We start from the raw sequence: 18,112 nt of genomic DNA, 5'->3' as shown, positions 1-18,112 counted from the left end.
ACCTCCTCCCCCACAACTCACAGCATGGGAGGAACAAGTCTTGGCAAACCTGCATCCTGAGGGCCTGGCTGGAGGAGGACTGGATGCTGGTAAGTCAACTCTCTACTACTATCACCCCCCTACCTGCATGCCACCCTCACACTCACTCCCATCACTCCACCACTTCCCACACACCCCACCATCACATCTCACTCATTCCAATGCCAAGCCCTGCATGCTGTACCAATGCATGGACACCACTCACAGCCTGCATGGACACTCATCACTAAAGCATGCACACTATAGAGAACTAACTATACCACCACACACCAACGTACACAGGTGAAGCTGCCAGGGCAAATCCAACCAAAGAGGGCAAGCCACAGATGCACAATATGTCAGACACAGAAACCATAACACATAATTTACATCCCCACAGGTACCCCAGCCAATGTCAGCAGAGAGGTGCTACCACTATCCAGTGCCCCAACTGAAGAGGCCCACAGTGATGACAGCAACTCTGGTCTTCAGGATCTGGAGGACTTACCTGGCCCATCAGGGACCACTGTACAGCCGGTTACGCAGGCCCAGTCACACACCACCACAGAGACTCCGCCACCAGGAAACACCACCACAGCACCCACCCAGTGTACCCATACCTCTGTCCCCAGGACACGTCAATCAGCAGTGTGTCCACCTCTAAAGGGACCCCAGGGCATACATCATACACAAGACAGTCAGGGACCTGGGGTCAGTGGGCACACAGTTCAGGGGACAGAGGCACAGGCCAACAGGTGAACTAGGAGGACTGCTGTGCGCCATGGCGAGGACAGGCCCAGGGAACCAGCTCTCCAGGAGGCACTTGGAGAGATCCTGGGAGCTTATCAACATTCCCAAGACACGATGGGCCAGAACATGGACAATGTGCATGAGATCAGGCGGCTGCAGGAGGGACAGTACCAGGGGATCAGGGAGGACTTGCAGGCCATCAACAACACCCTGATCTCCATAGCAGAGGTGCTGGCAGACATGGCCAATATTATGAGGGAGGCAGTCTCACACCAGCGGGCCCCTGCCACTAGCCAGACATCTGAACTTCCGCTGCCGCTAGTGGCCAGGAGGCCCCACCACAGGACTGCAGGCCCCCAGCACCCCTCCCCCTGAAGAAGGTGAACCACCCCGCAAACGTTCCCTACGATTCAGGCAGAAGCCAGAGACACTTGCCAAGACCACCGCCAGGAAATGAGACTTTCCTTATTGTCACCCTTGGGTCCCACCCTATAACCCTGTCCACCTTGGACTACCATTGGGGAGCTTCATATGTCCTCATGGACAACGCACCTGTTCTACAAACAGACTGGAACAATACCCTGGACTTTCCTCCATCATCACCCAATCCCATTGCACTTGCCCCTCCATATTTTAGCACTTCAATAAACACCCTTGGAAAATAATCGAATTTTGTAGTATGTCATGTATATCAAATATGTATTCATTGAAACAGGTTCAAACATTGCAAATCAACTGTACAGAGAATGAGCATAGATTAACAACCTGTAGCTGGTTGCAGTGATCACACCAGGAGTAAGCATGGTAATCAGGTAAGCAAAGACCACATTTCTAACAGCTATAAATACTCAAGTTCAACCTCAGCTCCCTGCAGTTCCAGTTGTAAGGCACCTGGAGGCTATCTCAAGGGCTCGCAAGCAGCATTCACCTTCCTGTGAGTCACTTTTTATTGCAAATCTAGGGCATGGCTTTCTTCCTACATCAGTAGCCTATTTTGTCTCATGGGTGTGATTATTTAGAAAACTATTACACTTTATCTAGTGGAACCTTGTTGCCTTTAAATGTAAAAGTTTTCTCTTTCGGTCTCAAATAGAATTGCTCCTCTAAGCCTACAGTCAGGGAAGATTTAGGTGTGGAGATACCAGGTGGCTGGAATTTTTTATTTGAATCGGTGCCTAAATCCATCACAAGTTAATCTCCATGGAATGAAGAATAACTCTGAAGATACAGGCAAAATTCTACACTGAGGGGCTTATTTACAAAGCCCCCATATGCCACTGGGGCATCACTTTTTTATTCTCCTGTGGCGGATACTGCATAGCTATAAGGCCATGTAAAGCCCCCCGTGTGGCTTTTCATGGCCTTGTTGATATGGAGTGAGACAACCCAGTCCAAGTTGCTGCAGTGCCTCACACTGCGATAAGGAGGCGTGCTATGGGCATTATGGTGGGTGCTCCCATGTAACACCCATGGCATTTGACACATTCCCAGATTTACAAGATTTCATAAACCTGGGAATGCGTCAAAAGCCTACATCTCCACAGGGGAGGCGTAAGGGAGGCACATTGAGGAGAAATAACTTCATTTCTCCTCGTTTGTTCCTCTTTCTATGTGTGCTGCATTCTACAGCACATGTAGAAAGAGGGGAAAGCCTCCATTGATTGTTTTTGTGTAGGAAGGTGCCCCTTGCATAAATCCAGTGGCCCTGCCCATTGAGCACCAGTGCACGGGGAATGGACAGGAATGTGCCATATCTCTTCCATACAGCGCATTCATACCCTTTTCTGTTGATGCCGGGCAGAGCAGCAAGAATCCTTATGGCGCTGCCCTGCACCAAAACCTTGTAAATTAGGCTCAATGTTCCCTATTCTGTGGATATTAATGCTGCCATTTACCACCTGGTAAAGCTAGTAGTAAATTTCAGTAGAATGCAGGATTTGAGCTGGTAGTTGCAAATGGGGCCAACCGGCATGCATTTATGGGGTCCAGCACATACTATCCTCATTGGACATTTACTGAAAGCTAGATGGAAAAAAACAAATACAGAGGAAATAAGGGAGAACAGAAAGACAGAAAAGCCGTCACAAAGGAAGAAAGCAGTAAGACAGAGATAAAGGGTAACTGAGTCTCTGGTAGTGCATTAAAGGGACATGATGTGAATTCTCAATTATGCAGCATTGATATTCGGTGCACCAACATTTATTAATGCACGTCACGAGCTTCTGCGCAGAGCTTTGGGCACTAGTGCTCATTCTGTTACAAATAAAGCACTGGAAGAGGGGATCTGTGTAGGGTGGGGTAATGGTGTTTAGGGTAACAGATGGTACAGCCTGTCGTGGGCCTCCCGTACCTGAGGAGAGGATCAGGCAGAGACCTGGAAGTGGAAGGGAATTCCCCTTGCGCCCAGGACTAAATCGGTTTTAACAATTGAGTTTTCTAGATGGTAAAATCAGTTCCGATGTCCCCACACCTGGAAAATCTGGGTGTGGGAACACTGGGATATTCAAGATCATGCTCAGTGGTATCCTGTCCAGGGAGTAGGGGCTTAACTATTTTTAAGCTTCTGATGTAAGACTCTGTTCTCTGCACATTTTGGATGACTTTACTACGCCTTTGTTTATATGTATGTATGGTATATGTAGGTATATCTTCAAAGAGTAGTAGCAAAATAAAGAGACGTGTAGGCTGAGAATGATACAAATCAGGTGAATAAGTGCGCAATACACATTTACCTTTTGTCATGCAGCATGTAGATATGAAATGAGCCACTCCGAGGGCTGCTGCTCCACACAATACAATATGTATGAGTAATGTAAAGAGATTTGTCTCTTGTTCTGTTCGTGTGGGTGTTTTCCTTGCTTATCGGACAGTTGTTACAGGTGACATTACCACTAATGGAGAAATAGAAATCACAATTGTGAAACATAATCACATTATTATGTATAGCTCTCGATTCACATTTGTTTCAACATACTGTGATATTAAAATACACAGCCACTGTTGTAAAAATAACTCACATTTTCAATGAAAAAGTTACAAAAGCTGTTCTAAGTTCGGGGCTGATTATAAATCAGCGGAATTACCTCATAAGATACCACTCTTCCTGATTCCTACTGTGTCTGTTTTCCTACACTCAGGTTTTAACAGAAAACCATACCCAATTATTCAAGTAATTGTGCCTGCAAGAATTGCATCATTCTTTGGCTGCTGTAGCAGACAAACGCAATTCATCATTTTAATTTCCTATCATGGGTAGGATACAATGGTCCCCTCAATAGAAAAAAAAACTTCCTCTGCCTGTCCCTACTCCAACCAACCCTACCCACAACCCAAACCCAACCACAGGCCCACGCATACATTTACCATCCACCCACTTAGGGAAGAAGGTAAATGTATGCAGTAAAACCGCATGGAATAGGGGATTCAGTGAGGGTTTTACGACCAGGCAATTCAGTTCCCCATGGTAATTACCCATTTCATAGGGTCTTACTCATAATTTCATGGTATTGGTGTGATAATACCTCATGGTAACTCTTAGAAATTGGGCCTCTAGTTGGCAGCGGTTTGCACCCTGTCCAGGTGCAGAGCACAATCATAGTCAGGGGAAGTCAGAAGCACACTTTAAAATTAACCTGCGCTCATCCTTTGGTAGCTTCGCACAGAGCAGTCAGGCTTAAATTAAGGGTCAAGGTGTAAAGTATTTGTGCAACACTTAAATTACAGTAACACAGTGAAACCACCACAAAAGACTCCACACCATTTTAGAAAAATAAAGAATACCTATCTGAGTAACCAAGATCCAAACAACAAAAATCCAAAAAATAGAACTAAAAATACGGGTTTGTAAAGATTAAGGCCCATATTTATAGGAAAATGAAGGAGCGCAACGCTGTATTTATAGGAAAATGAAAAAGCGTGATGCTGGGCCAAAATTGGCAGCGCCATGCTCCGTCATTTTCACAACGCAGGAATGTGCCGTATTTAATTGAATTTAATTGCACCTCTGTGTTGTTCCCTGTGCTGGCACTAAATTTATCTGCCAACTCAGGTAACCTTGCAGGTATCGTGCAAGGATGTCTGCGTTGAGGGGTATGATTGTTTATGTGCAGGAATTGACACCTTCCCACACATAAACAATCATTTCTGGCATGTTGCTCTTTCTATGCGTGCTGCAGAATGCAGCACACATTGAAAACGCAAAAGACGAGGAGGAATAAAAGTATTCCTTCTTGTTGCACCTTGCTAACGCCACCCCTGGGGTGGTGTTAGATTTTGGCGCTGCCTCAGGTTTATGAAAACTCATAAATCTGAGGCAGCCTCAAATTGCAATGGGTGTTACTGAGGCACATCCACAGCAACACTCATTGCACCCCCTTTCCACACAAAGGGCTGCATGTGAAGGGATCGTATTTACAAGGTGGCGTTAAGCCACAAAAAGTGGCTTAACTCCACCTTGTAAATACAAAGAAGGGCATAGCACCACCAGAGAATCACAAAAAGTGACTTTCCAGTGGCTCTAGGGGGCTCATAACTATGCCCCTAAATGTAGAAGCAGAGCTTAGAAATCACAAGTAGTCAAACGGTTACTTGAGATTGCGAGGGACCAGTACAAATCTAAAGTTCAGGCCAACCGTGATGGAGGGTAGGCTGGCTACAGAACCCACTTTGGACCTGCTAAGAAAGTAACTGGAATGGAGAAAGGCATTGACGTCAAGAGCACAAGGGATTTATACTTTCCACTCAGTTGGCTCAATGTGTCTGAAGAGAGCCTCTCCGTGGTGTTGAAGAATCCGCGCTACATCATCATCGAGCTTCGCAGATGCTGTTGAAGGATCCATGCTACATCATCATCGAGGAGCGATGTGCTGGTTTTTCTCTAGTAGTCTGGTCAATGCACCAGTTTTTGCAGAAATCAGCTGCAGAACCCACTTCTGAGGCCCAGGACTGGAGGGGGACCTCAGCCAAGGGTATGACTCACAGATGGCAGAGTTCAGCAGCAGGCGCAAAGTTGCAGGCAGTCTTTAATGTCCCTGAAACTACAAGAAAAGAGGGCAAGCCAATAGGCTGTTGGAGAACTTGGGTTCAAAGATGTAGAGAACAGGTCCAGTCCTTCTCACTCCAGGTAAGGAGCAGCAGGCCAACATAACAAAGCAAGTAGCAAAGTGGCAGTCCTTTCTATAGCCCAAAACACAGCAAGCACTAGGCCAACACAGCAATGTAGTTAGCAGAGTGGTAGTCCCTCCTGGCAGCACATCAGCCTTTCCTCCGGGCAAAATGACCTTGGTTCCAGTAGAGTTCTGATTTTGTGGGGTTTGGGGTCCATTACATACATACCCAAATGTGCCTTTGAAGTGGGGGAGACTTCAAAGAGACCTTTGAAGATCACAAGGTCCCCGCTCTTCCTTCCTTTGCTCCAGACACTCAACAGCGGGTATGAAGTCCTTTGTATTGGGAGAGGTAGAGCCCTATTCAGGTATACGTGTCAGCTCCTCCATCCCATCTATCCCAGGAAGACCCATCAGCCTGGTGATGGGCCATCAGGATGCAAATGTCAGACTCCAGCTCCCTTTGTGTGTGACTGCCTAGACAGAATACACAAAGCCCAGCTGTCATCCACTACAGACGTGTATTCAGAGACAAGAAGAGACACATTAAAAAGAAATACAAAAAAGACAAAGTAAGAAAATGTCAACTTTCTAAAAATTGGCATTTTCAGCCTTACAATTTAAAATTCGACTTCACCATAAGTTGTGATTTTAAATTGTGAGTCCAGAGACACCAAACTCCACATTTCTATGTTGTCCCAATGGAACGTACACTTAAAAGATGTTATAAGGCAATCCCAATGTTAACCTGTGGGAGACATAGGCCTTGCAGTAGTTAGTGTAAGCAAATTTGATAGTTTTTCATTACAGCACATGTTAAACTTTAAAGTGCATGTCCAGTACATTGCACTCTGCCCTTGTGGTTAATTAGGTCCTATCTTAGGGGCAACTTACACATAATATAGAGGAAGGCTTGGGGCTGGCAAGTGAATACTTTTGCCAGGTCGACATGGCAGTTTTCAACTCCACACACAGGCTCTGCAGTGTGAGCCTGAGACATTTTTAAAGTGTTATTGTAGTGAGTGGCACAATCAGTGCTGCAGGACCACTAGCAGCAATTTATTTACAGACCTTGGGCACATGTAGTGCACTTTGCGAGGGACTTACAACCAAATTAACTGTGCCAATTGTGGATAAGCCAATGTTATCATGTTTAGAGTAAAGAACATCTGCACTTTAGCAGTGGAAACGTACCCAGATTCCTAAAGCCAACAAAAACAAATTCAGCACAAAGTGAAGGCAAAGGTCTGGAGATGACCCTGCAGAAGGGGTCAACAGTAACTCTAAAATCACATGCAATTTTACCATTGCCCCAGTTCTTCTAAATATTGCCTAAGTGGTTACATTTGTGTTGACAGGTAGGATGTCTTTTATTCCTCAGTCACTAAAAAATATAACAGCAATGATAAGAATTATACTGCCATTAATTAATTTATTAAACAATATTTCAAACCTATTATTGACTCACATTTACTTTCATTGTGTTTAATTTATAATGTGGGCCTTTGGATAAGAAGGCAGACCTCACTGCAGATGAATGCATATCATTTCCACGTCACGCTGTGATTCACGCTGTGATTCAAATAGAATTTGTTTCAAAAAGTTCTCGTGAGTGAAAATTGTTCAATCGAAGTGCAGAACATGTTGAAACTGCACAATAGAAGGCATGAAATGTAATCCCCATAATGATATAAGAGTTTATATTGGACGATGCACAGTTGAATCATGTAATGAGGGTTTGTCATAGGTTTATTCTAGCGCCTTCCTTGGGTACACTTATTTTAGCCTGGGCCTGTGGCCTGTGCCCTAGTTACACGCTTTTATTCCATTTATTCATTTTAATTCATTTTCAATTAACTTGCTTTTAGCTGGGGTTATTTTGTTTTATATTCAGTTGCTGTTCTGCAAAAGTGTTGTTATTAGTTCCTCTACACAACATTTCACGCTTTGTCTCTGCTCAAGACTGTACCCAATAGTTTATTTAGTATTACCGCCACAAGAGTGCGGAGCCAGTCTTTGACACTCACACAAATTATCACGCCAGGCTTGTTCTCAGAATACACCATGTTTTATTATAAAAACACCACAAAGGGAAAAGGAGGTTAGAGAGGTCATTCCAGCCACAGGAGCCCACCTATGCTATGTGCCACTTCACTGCTACTTGGCTGACTTCAGCCCTGTCTCTACAGCCAACCGAGGAGGCGACGGACAGACCACTGTTTTTCAGGTATGAGATTGGGAGGTCCTTCCAGGGACTAGTAGAGGCAGAGATAGGGCTATCACTACTATGCTCTCACATAGATGCCAAGAAGTGTAGGCAGGCATTAGTAAACACTATTTTATTGCAGGGTGTTGGGGCTTTTTTATTTGTTTCTCACTGTTGGTCACAATCAGTGTTGTGATGTTTCATCCTCCTAATAATTGCTGCTCATGTTTTTTATAGCAGAATGCAGTTCATTCAACAAATACATTGAAAACTGTCCTGCATCTCTTTGTTTGCCTTTGCTTGTGTGAGACTTGTGCAAATGAGAGAAAGGATGAGATCTGCCAACCACGACTTCCCTGAGGAGTCAGAGTGTCATGTGTTCTAGGATGCCACAAATCACCTTTACTTCCTTGGTTTGGGTGAGGTGCTGCTGGCTAGCCGAAATGGTTAAGCCAACAGTTTCCAACCCTTGATGGAATGACTCAGTCGCCCACATATGGTGGTGCAGCTGCCCGAAAGCTACTAGTCTTACCTCCACAGTAAGAGTCTTGCGACAAGTTAAATGACACAGTTTATGTAGGAGAGTATCATGTTTTAAAAGTATGAAAGTTTTTCAAGCAGCTGCTTCACACATGACGTGTTTCTAATACAACATATAGGCAGAAATGAAAAATAATGCCAATTGAGGCATCTTTGACTCATTACTGAAACACCAATACATGTTAACAAAGATCCAGAGTTATATACTATCCTGGTTTGTATGTACAAATATAATGAGTATTGACAAAGCAAATAGGTTTGGTGTTTGTATACATGCACACAGATGCAGACATGAAGCATAGAGAAAAACAAAAACACCCTTTATCACAAAGTCAAATAAATGCACAGCAAGTCATGGTACAAGCTAATAGTTATCGATGCACACAACAGACCTACAGTGCACACCCTCTGCAGCAAGGTGCAGATGGTCATGTGCATCAGTAGAACACAGGTTGATATGCAGGTGGGCAGAAAGTGAAGTACATTGGCAGGTCATATTGTGATGTACATGCAACACACAAAAGGGTGAAGGGAGGAATGCATGCAATTTGTTCAACCACTGGCAATCACTAGGTGTTGCATTCCAATTCTTTTGGCCACCATGCCCCCTCAGTCTCAACCCAGACATAATCAAACCAGTCTTGACCCTGATCCAATAGAAACTGTCCAAACCCAAATGTGAGGCTAGGTCCTATCTGAACTCGAACACAAGCAACCCAAGAACACTTTCACCCTGATTAGGCTCTTCAGTCAAATGTAGTTTCGTTCCAGTGACACAGAGAACCCGGTACCCACATCTCGGTATACACTTGCCACCTAGGGTTTTGCATCAGAAATTCAAAATTTGATGGGAGCAATGCTTGCAATTTGTCTAACCACTGGAAATCTCTCAGGGTAGCATTCCAACCCATTGTTCTTTTGCCCACCATGCCACCTCCGTTTGAACCCAGCCTGCTTCAATAGGAACGGTCCAGGCTGAACTGCCATGCCAGGTCCTCCCCAAACCGGAACCCAGGAGTGGTTCACCCTTATTGGGGCTCTTCAGTCGAGTTGAGCTTGGTTTTAGTGGCACAGGTAGCATATGGTGATGTACACCAGGGGATCAAAGGTTGATATTCACCAGTACAGCACTGAGTATGTGCAACAGGATAGCACTGAGTTATGTGTCTTAGGGGAGCACAAGGTATTTGCCTCTCAGGAGCGCTAGTTCCTTTGCATCAGGAGACAACTAGGTGTTAAGCAGTGAGGAAACACTTCATGATATGCAAATCATAGACACAGTGCTGCCATTATGGGTTGGGGTCCCAGGGTGATGTGCAGTAGTTGGCATGGGGTGAGGCACAGTGGTGAGATTACATCAATGGGCACTATGTCTGATAAAACCATTTCAGCCAATGTTGAGTCTTTGACCTGCAGTATTATCCAGGGACGCTTTTCCTGTACTTCTAAAGGTAAAAAGTAAACCTGCAAGTTTCAGAACAACAGGTTCTGTTGGCTAAAAATTCATAAGTGCCTGTATGTGGAACAATTGATATGGGTCTCTTGGCAGTTACAATACAGATTTCAGGATAGAAAATGATTTAAAAAAAATACAGTGGCTCATTTACCATCCCTTGCGCTGCTTTAGCGTCATTTTTCTGATGCTACGGTAGCGCAGAACAGTCCCCCACCCCATGCTGTATTTACAAACTGGCACAATGGTACCATTGCACCCGTTTGTAAACCCTTGTGCAACATTATACCTGTGCAATGTTTGCAAGAGATGCATTCCCACACACAGAGGCCCATTATAGCGTCATTTTTTAACACTTGCTCAGGGCAGGTAGTAAAGTGATGCTGTGCTTTGTTCTGTAGGCCTCCCCACCCTTTTCTGGACTAGCATCAACATTTTTTACACTAATCCAGCAAAGCACCAAAACTGAGTCAGAAATTCTGACACAGCTGTGCTAAAGACTGCCATGGTGCACTGTATTGTAAATACAGCGCTAGCAAGCAAACTGACCCATCATGAGCGATGCGCCAGTTTGTAGTAAATGAGGCCCACAGTTTCTCTTTATGATGTTAAAGAGAACATCTTGAGAACATCTTGACATTTGTATTGTGCTCTCTTATCTTACGGATTAGGAACAATAATAATAATAATAATATAATGCATTTTATTTATTGTGTTCCTCTCATAGAGTTTCCATAGGCATTTCAAGATGAGATAAGAAAAGATATATTAAGCTTCCATTCGTCTTATACAAATTATAAATGGCCATATTCCTAGACCTATGAACCTGAAAAGTTTCACTTTATATTTGATTTTGTCTATTTACATGGATGACAATAGCACGCTAACAAATGTCTGTTCTGTAAATAGTTTGTTTAAAGACACGACTTTCTGTGTAAAGAAGCCAAACCAATGAAAAGAAGTATGTTGCATTAATTGACAATCGTTTCCCATTTGTGGCACAAATGCAAGTCCGAAGTCATCTTTAAGCCACAAAATCATCGATCAGCTTGAACTGCTCTACGACATTGATGACGTGTAATTACAAAAGTTAATATCTAGTTAGTCATGAGATAAACAGACGGTAGAGAAAATAGAAACTGTCCTTCTACAAATGGGCCTGCCGAGATTCTCCTTTTGAGAATAAAATCCTGTTGGAAAATGGGTTATTGGTAGGGCAGGTAGGTACCTACACCTAGCAACAAGCCACTAACCTCCACATAGGTACAGTTAGGTCTCAGTAAATTAATCCCAGCTCTACCCTTGGTAGCTTGGCATCGAGCGTCAAGGCTTAACTTAGGAGACAAAGTGTAAAGCATTCAAATATCACAAAACAGTAATTAAATAAAACACAGGAAACAGTTTAAAAATCCAAAACCAATTTATACAAATAGCTTATATTTTTATCTTTAAAATGACACAAAAACGATTAAAATCGGTTCAGGGGAACCGGAGATATGAATTTTTAAAGTATTATTATTTTCTAGCGCTTAGAAACAAAAAGCGCCAATCGGGTCATCTGGTTGCACCAGGAACGGGGCAAAGTCAAACTTTCAGGCCGACCGCGATGGAGCCCTGCTCGGCTACAAGTCGCGGGAGGCCTCGGTTAAAAAGTTACCTTCTGACTTAGTCTCTTTTTTGATGTTTTTCTTCCCTGGGACGAACCTGCCAGTTGAATCCGACCTCCTGGAGCCCTTGTCCGGATACGCGAAGTCGGTTTCCTCGGTGGTGATTTTTACCTTCGGACTTAGTCGTTTTTTCGAGATGAAAATCCTTCGACCGGGGTAAACCTGGATCTTGATCCGACGTCCATGGAGCCCTTCTCGGATACGATGGCTGGGAGGTCCCGGTCAACTTTTTACGTTCGGACTTAGTCTCTTTTTTGGATGTTTTTCTTTACCGGGACGAACCACGAAGTCAGGCCGGGTCGCGGTTGAGGCAAGCCGGCTAGAATTTCCGCGTCGGGTCAGTCACTTTATGGAGCTTTTTTTTAAAAATTCTCCAATCTTTTCCAAACTTCTGGGGCTTCACCCAGATGTTCTTTTAAGGTTCTTTTGGGGTCCACAGCTCACCCCAAGGGTCCAGAAGTTCTGTGATGGTCCTTGGGGGTGCGGACTTCAACTCCCAGAATGCACCTGGCGCAAACTCCTTTTTGGCCACTGGACAGTGGTCAGCTGGTCGCTTTCTTCAGGAGTTGGTGCAGGGGACTCTGGTTTAGTAATTTTTCACCTGTAGCAAACAGGGAGTCCCTCCTTGAACCAGTTGAAGCCAGGCAAAGTCCTTCTTGTGGTGAAGCCCAAGTGTGCAGCTGGTGCAGTCCTTCTGAGTGCAGGTTCCAGGTGCAGGCCAGGGGTCCAGCAGGGCAGTCCTTCTTCTCCTTAAGTTCCTTTCTTGTTGAATTCTGGAGGGGATCTGAGGCGTGGGTGCAGGTCTGCCAGTTTTATCCTTGCTCCTGGGTGAAAAGCAGGGAGGTCCTGGTCCTCCAATCAGGTACAGGGTCGTCCCCCTGTGATGACCACTTCCTGGGAAGTGTGGCAAAAATCCATCCCAAAAGGCAACAGTCTCCAAAAATCCAACATGCCTGAATCTGATTTTTGGAGGTTACATCTGGCTGAGCCCACCCACTGGTGTGGCTAAAAATCATAAACAAACCCCTCTCCTGCCCTCTCCTAATCTAATCAAGGGGGCACCTAGCTGTCTGGGGTTGCAGGATGTGGGGTTGTTGCTGGGTGCTGCAAATGTCCTTCTCTGCCTTTGAAGACCAGTTTGGCAGCCCTCCCCCTTCCTGCCTCACCATCTGCTGAGGGGAGATTCTCTCCCCCAAGCACATTCCTTTGTGTGAAGTCAGGCCACTTCACACCTCATCAAGGTAGCCTGGCAGAAGCTGCTGCAGGCTGGCCAATCAGAGCACAGCAGCAAAAACAATGCAGAGCTGAAATTGGCAACTTTTTAGGTAAAGTCTAAACTTTTTACCTGGACAAGTTATATTAAATCCAACAACTGGAAGTTGTAGGATTTATTACAACAATTAATTTGATACCAAATTCTTGGTATGCAACATTTAAGGAGACTTTAAAATTTAAAATAAAGTCTGCCCATTCTAGCCTATGAAGGCCATTTACTTCAATGAGGGAAAAACGAATTTGGCTGTTTTTACCTCACCAGGGCTTATAAATCTATTTTTATAAAGTCCCTGCTTATAGTTACATGGCACCCAGCCCTAGGGGCACATAGGGCACACCTTAGGGGTGACTTATATGTAAAAATAAGGTAGTTTAAGACTTTGGAAGTACCTTTAATTCCAAAGTCGAATTTGCATATAACTTTAATTTAAAAGCAGCCAGCAAGGCAGGCTTGCTTTTAAAATGACACTGGGCACCTCAGCAATGCACCTAGGTGTGCACCACCTATGCTGTGGTCCCTAAACCTACATGCCCTACCATATACTAGGGACTTATAGGTAGGTTAACTTAGCCAATTATAATTAGCCTAATTTGCATATCCATTTTACACAGAGCACAGGCCCTGGGACTGGTTAGCAGTACCCAGGGCACCATCAGAGTCAGGAAAACACCAGCATAAAGTGGAAAATGGGGGCAAAAAGTTATGGGGCCTCTGCAATCAGCCCTAGTTTCTCACACAACCCCCCCCCAGCCCACTCGCCCAGGAGACTCAGCCCAACCCTGGGAGAGTCTTCCTGGCTTGTTAGGCGAGGAAGACAGTGAAGAAAACTGGCTGTCCCTTTGCAGGGCCTACTCTGCCTTATATCCTCCTGTCAGGGTCACTCCCTCTGGGTAGTGAAGCCATCCCAACAGTAAAAGGACCCAACTCAAACTGAAACTTCCCTCTAGGGGGGTCTTCCTCCTCTCTCTCTGCCAACTTGGGTAGTGAGGTGCCCACCTCCCCTACTCCAAACTTTGCTAGGGCAACACCTAGCTTAACCAAAGAGGTCACCCAACACTTGAGCAACCCCACCATGACCAATAGGGTCAGGGGGCCTACTTTGCTATTGGCCCTGGGGTCTGCCTCCCAGACCAAGTACAGTGCTGCCAGGAAGGCTAGCACCCAGCAGAGGCTACTGACAGCTGTCAGAACCCAGAACCACACCCTAAGCTCTTCACTGACAGGTGGCTGAGCTGCTTTAGGGGCATCTTTGGGGTCCTGGCACCCCTGTTGCTGTCTAGAGTGGGGGGCTACCACCTCCTGTGGCAGACACCCTCCTTCCACTCTCCCTTCTGTCAGTGCAGGGGCAACACCTTGCATCTGGACAGCTGCCTGACTACTCAGGACTTCCTTAGGGTCAGGGGAGGCCTCACCAGTGCCAACTCTGGGCTTCCCCCCTACTGGGGCAGAAGGCCTTTGGCTCCCTGGAACTCTCTTTAAGAGTGGCCTACCCTTCCTTTTCTTCTTTCCTTTTCTTGGGGACCCCTGTCTCCTAACTGTAGGGACTGATTCCCCAGGACTTTGGGTTGGGGGGGCACCCTGGGCGACCACCCCATCTGTGACCAGACTCACCTCTGGGAGGTCATTGCCCAGGATACAATCTAGGGGAAGGTCAGCACTGACTACCACCCTAATCCAGTCAAGGATACCCTCCCTCTCTAGGGGCACTATGGCTACAGGTTTGGAGGTGACCTCCCCTGTGGCTATCCTGACTTTCTTTGTCTTTCCTGGGACATACATGTCTGGGGTCACTAACCGGTCACTCACTATAGTGTGACTGGCACAGGTGTCTCTCAGGCCAGTGGTAGGGATCCCATTCACTTGAATGTGGTGGAAGTGCCTACTCCCACCCTCAGGGATCACCAGCTTACCATCTGGTCCTGTCTCCCAGCACAATGCTAGGAGGACTTCATCATCTGAGGAATCCTCCTCTATGGCTACACTGGACAGCCCAGTGCTAACCACCTTCCTTGGACAGGCTGCATCTCCTCTGAAGTGACCTGTCTGCTGACAGTCAAAGCAAGCCCTACTGTCCAAGAGTTTTTTTAACCCTGGGTCTCCTGTCTCTGCTTGTCAGAGTGGGAGTGGGATTTACTCTCCTCCTTCTTAGGGTTCTGGGGTACAGAGGGAGTCTCTGTGGTGGGCTTACCACCTCCCTCCTTAGGTTTTTGGGGACCTGTCCCCCCCTTCTTGGAGTCTCCCCCTTGGGACTTGACAACCACCCTTGTTCTCAACCACTCATCAGCTGCCTCCCCTAGCTCTCTAGGGTTGGTCTGCTTAGAGTCCACTAGATGCTGGCGTAACCTTTCTTGGGTACAATTGGTCAAGATGTGCTCTCTCATGATCAGATTGTATAACCCCTCATAAGTATCTACTTTGTTACCAATAATCCAGCCCTCTAGTGCCTTTAGTGAAATGTCCACAAAGTCAACCCAAGACTGGGTACTGACCTTTTGGGTGTCCCTGAACTTCATTCTATATTGCTCTGGGGTCAGACCAAACTTCTTGGCTAAGCACCTCTTCATACTAGGGTATGAATCTGCCTCCTCCCCCCTTAAGGTCAGAAGCCTATCTCTCCATGAGTTGGGGACCAACTCCCACAAAAGGGAACCCCAGTATTGAGGCCTAACCCTTCTCATTTGGAGTGCCCTCTCAAAGGCCTCCAGCCACTTATCTATGTCATCCCCCTCTACATAAGCAGGAACTACCCCCTTGGGTAATCTGGGGCAAACTCCCCCACCCATGGACACCTCAGCTTCTTTATCGCTGCTTCCATCTCTTTTTTCTTTGTATGCCCATTTTTTCTTTTCTAGGGCCAGCTTCTCTGCTTCCAAAGCTATGTATGCTAGCTGGGCCTCCAGCTCTCTTTCTCTGATGGATGGGTTCTCTCCTCCTGAAAGGACCCCCTTCCCACCACTAGCTTTGGATCTGCCCCTAGTGACTGTGTTTACTGAGGACCGTTCTTCCTCATCCTCACTTAGGCTCAGATGCCTTCCCTCCCCTGAGTGGTTAGAGCTTGCATCCTCCCTTCTTTCTCCCTCCTCTGGAGCTTCTTCTGACTCTACCTCTTGGGCCTCAGCCCATGCTGTCAGGGATGTAATCAGGATTTGCTTCCTGAGATCAGTGGTTGCAGGCAACCCTCTTTCAATACACAACCCCCTAAGCTGGACTACTGTCAGTGTGGGTAGGCTAGCCAGATCAAGCTCCATGGTTCCCTAGTTTTGTGTCAACAAAAACTTTTTGCAAAAATTGGAAACAAGAATTTAGAAAAATTACAAAAATTCAATAATTGAAATTAATCCAAATTAAAAATTAAAAACAATTTTTGCACTAGGACAATTTAAAGGATTTTTAATTTGTTTTACCCAAAACTGTAACGTGATATTGAACACAAGTACAGGATCCCGTCGCTGCTTCCAATTATGTTGGAAAATGGGTTATTGGTAGGGCAGGTAGGTACCTACACCTAGCAACAAGCCACTAACCTCCACATAGGTACAGTTAGGTCTCAGTAAATTAATCCCAGCTCTACCCTTGGTAGCTTGGCATCGAGCGTCAAGGCTTAACTTAGGAGACAAAGTGTAAAGCATTCAAATATCACAAAACAGTAATTAAATAAAACACAGGAAATAGTTTAAAAATCCAAAACCAATTTATAAAAATAGCTTATATTTTTATCTTTAAAATGACACAAAAACGATTAAAATCGGTTCAGGGGAACCGGAGATATGAATTTTTAAAGTATTATTATTTTCTAGCGCTTAGAAACAAAAAGCGCCAATCGGGTCATCTGGTTGCACCAGGACCGGGGCAAAGTCAAACTTTCAGGCCGACCGCGATGGAGCCCTGCTCGGCTACAAGTCGCGGGAGGCCTCGGTTAAAAAGTTACCTTCTGACTTAGGTGGTCATTCTGACCCTGGCGGTCTTTGACCGCCAGGGCGGAGGACCGCGGGAGCACCGCCGACAGGCCGGCGGTGCTCCAATGGGGATTCCGACCCGCGGTCGGACCGGCACCACTGGCGTGCTCCCGCCAGTGTACCGCCGCCCCATTGAATCCTCCACGGCGGCGCAGCTTGCTGCACCGCCGCGGGGATTCCGACCCCCCCTACCGCCATCCAGATCCCGGCGGTCGGACCGCCGGGATCCGGATGGCGGTAGGGGGGGTCGCGGGGCCCCTGGGGGCCCCTGCAGTGCCCATGCCACTGGCATGGGCATTGCAGGGGCCCCCGTAAGAGGGCCCCTACATGTATTTCACTGTCTGCTGCGCAGACAGTGAAATACGCGACGGGTGCAACTGCACCCGTCGCACAGCTTCCACTCCGCCGGCTCGATTCCGAGCCGGCTTCATCGTGGAAGCCTCTTTCCCGCTGGGCTGGCGGGCGGTCTGAAGGCGACCGCCCGCCAGCCCAGCGGGAAAGTCAGAATGACCGCCGCGGTCTTTCGACCGCGGAACGGTAATCTGACGGCGGGACTTTGGCGGGCGGCCTCCGCCGCCCGCCAAGGTCACAATGAGGGCCTTAGTCTCTTTTTTGATGTTTTTCTTCCCCGGGACGAACCTGCCAGTTGAATCCGACCTCCTGGAGCCTTTGTCCGGATACGCGAAGTCGGTTTCCTCGGTGGTGATTTTTACCTTCGGACTTAGTCGTTTTTTCGAGATGAAAATCCTTCGACCGGGGTAAACCTGGATCTTGATCCGACGTCCATGGAGCCCTTCTCGGATACGATGGCTGGGAGGTCCCGGTCAACTTTTTACGTTCGGACTTAGTCTCTTTTTTGGATGTTTTTCTTTACCGGGACGAACCACGAAGTCAGGCCGGGTCGCGGTTGAGGCAAGCCGGCTAGAATTTCCGCGTCGGGTCGGTCACTTTATGGAGCTTTTTTTCAAAAATTCTCCAATCTTTTCCAAACTTCTGGGGCTTCACCCAGATGTTCTTTTAAGGTTCTTTTGGGGTCCACAGCTCACCCCCAGGGTCCAGAAGTTCTGTGATGGTCCTTGGGGGTGCGGACTTCAACTCCCAGAATGCACCTGGCGCAAACTCCTTTTTGGCCACTGGACAG

The sequence above is a fragment of the Pleurodeles waltl genome, chromosome 5 (genome assembly GCF_031143425.1).
Source record: "Pleurodeles waltl isolate 20211129_DDA chromosome 5, aPleWal1.hap1.20221129, whole genome shotgun sequence".
NCBI lineage: Eukaryota > Metazoa > Chordata > Amphibia > Caudata > Salamandridae > Pleurodeles > Pleurodeles waltl.
Note: the sequence above shows the minus strand (reverse complement) of the source record.